Here is a 5,150-nt window from a genome sequence, read left to right on the forward strand (position 1 = left end):
CCCTCCTGCCCCCTAGTCTCTCGAGAAGCGACAAGATCTGGAAATAGACTTAGTGATCCATCAGGCGTGGGTGATGAAGCCCCCATCAATATCCCAGCAGTGTGGGGTCTGGGCAGTTTCTAGCTGGGTGACACACACCCCCGTCCCCTGGGGCAGGACATCCCCTACATTTTTTCGCTGGTCATTGGCATCCATCCCTTATGATACCCTTTAATGAAATGGTGAGCCTGCGTGTTTCTCTGAGGTCTGTGCACTGCTCCAGCAGATTAATCCAGCCCGAGGAAGGGGGCGGTGGGACCCTCCAACCTGCTCTATATCACAGCAGCTGCAGGTAGCCTGTGGCACTTGTGGACTTGCAATGGTTTCGGGGGCAGGGGGCAGTCTGGTAGCCTGGGCCCTTAGCCTGTGGGAGCTGACGCTGTCCCCAGATAGATCACGTCAGACTTACCTTGATCCTGGGGAAATCCTGGAATCGGCCATTTCCCCAGGAGCCCTCCTTCGTTTTTGAGCAGAATGGCATTCAAAAGGCAAGAGCCGGCTATTGTTAACCCCACTAACCCTCTGAACTGTGTCCCCCCAGAAGATATGTTTAAACCCTCACACCCGCCCCAGACTTCCAAATGTGACCTTAGGTGGAGACAGGGTCTCCAGATGTAATCAGTAAGGACGAGGTCATAGGGGAGTAGGGGGTCCTAATCCGACAATCTGAGCCCTTAAACAGGGCCCGGCAAACACACAGGGGACCATGTCACATCGACTCTTCCCTCCAGAGCATCCGAGGGTGTGGCAGAGTGGGGTCCACGGGGGCACATTCACTTCTAATCCAACACCGCCGACTTCCAGCTTCCTCCCTCTCCGCGTTTTCCAGTTCTTTCTCCAGGAATGAAAATGCCAGCTTTCTGTCCATGGACGCTGCCGAGCAAGCATCCTTCAAGTCTACCCTCCCACCACCGTCATGTCCAAATCAGAGTCTCCCAAAGAGCCTGAACAGCGGCAGAAGCTCTTCACGGGAGGTCTGAGCTTTGAAACAACCGATGAGGGTGTGAGGAGCCGTTCTGAGCACTGGGGAGCACTTACGGACTGTGTGAGAGATCCAAACACCAAGTGCTCCAGAGGCTCTGGGCTTGTGACATATGTCCCTGCGGAGGAGGTGGAAGCAGCCATGAATGCATCCACACAGGGTGGACAGAAGATTGTGGAACCAAACAGGGCTGTGTCGAGAGAAGATTCTCAAAGACCTGGTGCCCACTTAGCTGTGAGAAAGATTTTTGTGGGTGGCATTAAAGAAGTCACTGACGAATGTCATCTAAGAGATTATTTCGAACAGTCTGGGAAATCAAAGTGACTGAGATCATGACTGACCAAGGTAATGGTAAAAAGAGAGGTTTTGGTTTTGTAACATTGGATGACCATGACTCTGTCGACAAGACTGTCATTCAGAAATCCCATCCTGTGCATGGCCACGGCTGTGAAGTGAGGAAAGCGCTCTCTAAGCAGGAGGTGGCTCGTGCTTCATCCGGCCAAAGAGGTCGAAGTGGTTCTAGAAACTTTGGTGGTGGTTGTGGAGGTGGTTTTGGTGGGAATGACAACTTTGGTCGCGGGGAAACTTCAGTGGTCGAGGTGGCTTTGGTGGCCATCAGGTGGTGGTGGATATGGTGGCAGTGGGGACAGCTAGAACGGATTTGGTAATGATGGAAGCAACTTTGGAGGTGGCGGAAGCTATAATGATGTTGGCAAATGCAACCATCAATCCTCAAATTCTGGACCCATGAAAGGAGGCAATTTTGGAGGCAGAAGCTCTGGCCCTTATGGTGGTGGAGGCCGATAATTCACCAACATGGCTATGGTGGTTCCAGCAGCAGCAGGAGCTACGGCAGTGGCAGAAGGTTTTAATTACTACCAGGAACAAAGCTTAGCAGGAGAGGAGAGCCAGAGACGTGACAGAGAAGCTACAGGTTATAAGAGATTTGTTAACTCAGCCAAGCACAGTGGTGGCAGGGCCTAGTGGCTACAAAGAAGACATGTTTTAAACAATGCTCATGTGTATGGGCAAAAAAACTTGAGGGCTGTATTTGTGACTAATTGTATAACAGGTTATTTTAGTTTCTGTTCTGTGGAAGATGTAAAGCATTCCAACAAAGGGTTTTAATGTAGATTTTTTTTTTTGCACCCATGCTGTCGATTGCTAAATGTAATAGTCTGATCATGACGCTGAATAAATGTGTCTTTTTTTTTAAATGTGCTGCGTAAAGTTAGTCTACTCAGAAGCCATCTTGGTACACTACCCCAACAGTGTGGAGTTAGATTTCCTTGAGGGCGATGCCAGGTTCCATTTGAAATTTGCAACCTGTTGGGCACAGAACTCATTGCCTCCGCAAATCTTGGTGTAGTTGAACTGACAGTTAATGCGTTGTGCCCTGGAGTTCACCATTAAAAGATTACCCAAGCAAAGTCCTGGAGTGTATTTGGTTATTAATATGATTGTTGGCACATCCTATGCAATATATCTAAATTGAATTATGGTATCAGATAAACTTGTAGATGGGATTAAAGCTTGTGTATCAGCCATTATCATGTGTAATCAATAAATGATTTAATATTCTCTTGAAGAAAAAATGAAAATGTCAGCTCCCCACTCCCCCTCCCACAGACGCCCTGCTCGGACCACCCCAGTCTGTGCCCTCGGCCACCGGTTCAGTCCCGCCCCCACTGCCTCCAGCGCGGAGACCCGCCGCCCCATCCGGCCCTTCTCACCGCCTTGGGCTCCCACAGCCGCCCACGCGGGATCGGGCTGCTCGTTTTCAAACTTGGCACGAAGAGCGCATTGTCTCTTCTTCTGCCTTTTCCACTGGACATCCTGTGTGTGAGACCCGTCCGATGGGTGTAACGAGCTCACGCACTGGTGCCGGGGGGCCGCGTCCGTTATGGGACCCCGGGCGCTGGCGGGCTTCGGCCACGACCTTCCGGCACCGGTGCCCCAGGACGAGTGTTTCTAGAGCTCGTGGCGCCCCGGGACGTGTGTTTCTAGAGCCGGTCTGTACGGGTGGATTCGCGCTTCCTGGAGCGTGGGCATCCCCCCTTTACTAGGTGACCCCAAAACGTTCCCCAGAGGGGCCCGCTGGTTATCTCCTGGGTCCTCCCGCAGCGGACTGTGCGTGGACGTCCGGCTGCGCACCGCCGCCCCCCGCCCCCCAGCTGCCTCCGCGACCCCAGAGGCACGTGACCGTCGACGCTGCTGGCGCCATGGCTAGTTTCACAGTCTGCACGCGCAGGGCCGAGCCCTTGCTCCCGCTATCTCGGCCCCTGTTCCTGCTGTATGCAACCCGGGTTCCGGCATCCTAACAGATGTGAGGGCCACACGGCCACCTTCCGAGTCTCCTGTGACTCAGGTCCTGGCGACGAATGGTAAACAGTGCTGATGTGTGGCATTTCCAAGTATGGGTCTCGAAACACCGGCCTCGGGCTCTTCCCCCTCTTGCCAGCCGGGCGTCTCACGGGCGTCCCAAGCTTGCTTCAACTGCACAGATAATGACACTGATCTGCAGGGAGCAGCGGATCGGAAGAGCTGGAGGTCCCAGGTGACCTCGTGGACCAGGGCCCCCTGCCGCTCTGGACTGTTACCAGGGAAACTCACTTGGCCCCGGGGACCAATGCACCACTGGGTTTCTTAGCTGTGAAGTGGCCTCATCACCCCAATATATTCCACCGCCAGACCTCCTGTGCCCACTCCCAAGGGGCTGTGGGAGGGTTCAGGGACAAAGTCCCACGTCGCATCCTGTCCACACTAAGTGAAGACTTGAAAGCCTGCACCCACCTCCTTCGCGTGTGGATGTTTCTAGAACTTGCAAATTCTTTCATTCTGTTCCCCCCTTGGAATATTCCCAAGATGATTATGGAAGGAAAAAGTTGGGGGGGCTGCTTGTCTGTGGCTTTTCTCCCCTCCCCAGCCCTTCCTTGCTGGTCTCCAGTGAAGAGACAGGATTTTTGCATACACGACATGCATGTTACACATAAGTACACAAGTCCCACACGTGGTCCAGTCAGCACTGTGCCCCTTTCTGATTTTGTTCTGTAGAGTTGGGCAATGTTCTCCAGACCGTCCTTCATGTCCGGAAAAATGTAGGGCATGGTGACGGATGGTGGCAGGCTGGAAACCAGGAGACAAGGTAAGACTTGGTGTTCATGTCCCCAGCTTTTAAAAATGGCATAAGACGGTGTCCTAGCAATGGTGACCACATGCTGCCAACCAGTTTGTTCAGACCAGTTTTAGGCACTTGAAGTAAAAAAGAGCAAGGTTAACATTGTCCTAGGTGGGTAGAGGGACAGACGGGGCTTGGGGAGCATCTCTCCGGCTGAGAGCGCAGCCCTGAGCATGGACACCGAGGCCGGGCTGTCCTGGCCAGAGCTGGTCCCGGGCCTTCATCTCCTCTTGAAGTTTCTCCGCGGAGGCCCACCAAGACCCATGCAGATATGAAACACTGAGGTGTATGCCATCACGTCTATGCTGGCACTAACCGAGTAACTGGGGGGGCAGAGTGACGCATCCCCCAGTCACAGAAGACACCCTGGGGTGGCAGGGCCCTTCAGAGCCGTACCTGGCGTCCTCACCGCCCGCGCTGAGCTGGGAGCTGCAGGGGCCACGGGTCCCGGGGTGTCATCCTGCGGACTCCCGGCTGTCCCTGTTCATGCGGGAACGCTGGGGCCTTCCGCAGCTTTGCACTTGGGCACCACCACCACCGCACTCACTCTGGTGAATAGGACGACGCCAGGTTTGTAATGGTGGCTTTTTTCTTTTCGCCTGGCCAGCAGTCTAGTCTTTACCCCATGTCTTACCGCTGCAGCGTGTCTGCAGGTCCGGTCAGTTAGTGCCCTACGGATGCAATCCTCAAGCTTTACTAACCCTTACAGACCAAGAATCTTGGGGCGCCTGAGTGGCTTGGTTGTTAAGCCTCTGCCTTCAGCTCAGGTCATAATCTTGGGGTCCTGGGATTGAGCCCCTCATTAAGCCCCGCATCGACTCCCTGCTCAGTGGGGAATCTGCTTTGCTCTTTGTCCTTCCCCCTGGCTTTGCTCTCTCCCTCTCTTACTCTTTCATAATAAATAAAATCTTCCAAAAAAAGTAAAAAAGGAACAAATACTCTCCCCTGACA

The sequence above is a fragment of the Mustela nigripes genome, chromosome 16 (genome assembly GCF_022355385.1).
Source record: "Mustela nigripes isolate SB6536 chromosome 16, MUSNIG.SB6536, whole genome shotgun sequence".
NCBI classification, from domain to species: Eukaryota; Metazoa; Chordata; class Mammalia; order Carnivora; family Mustelidae; genus Mustela; species Mustela nigripes.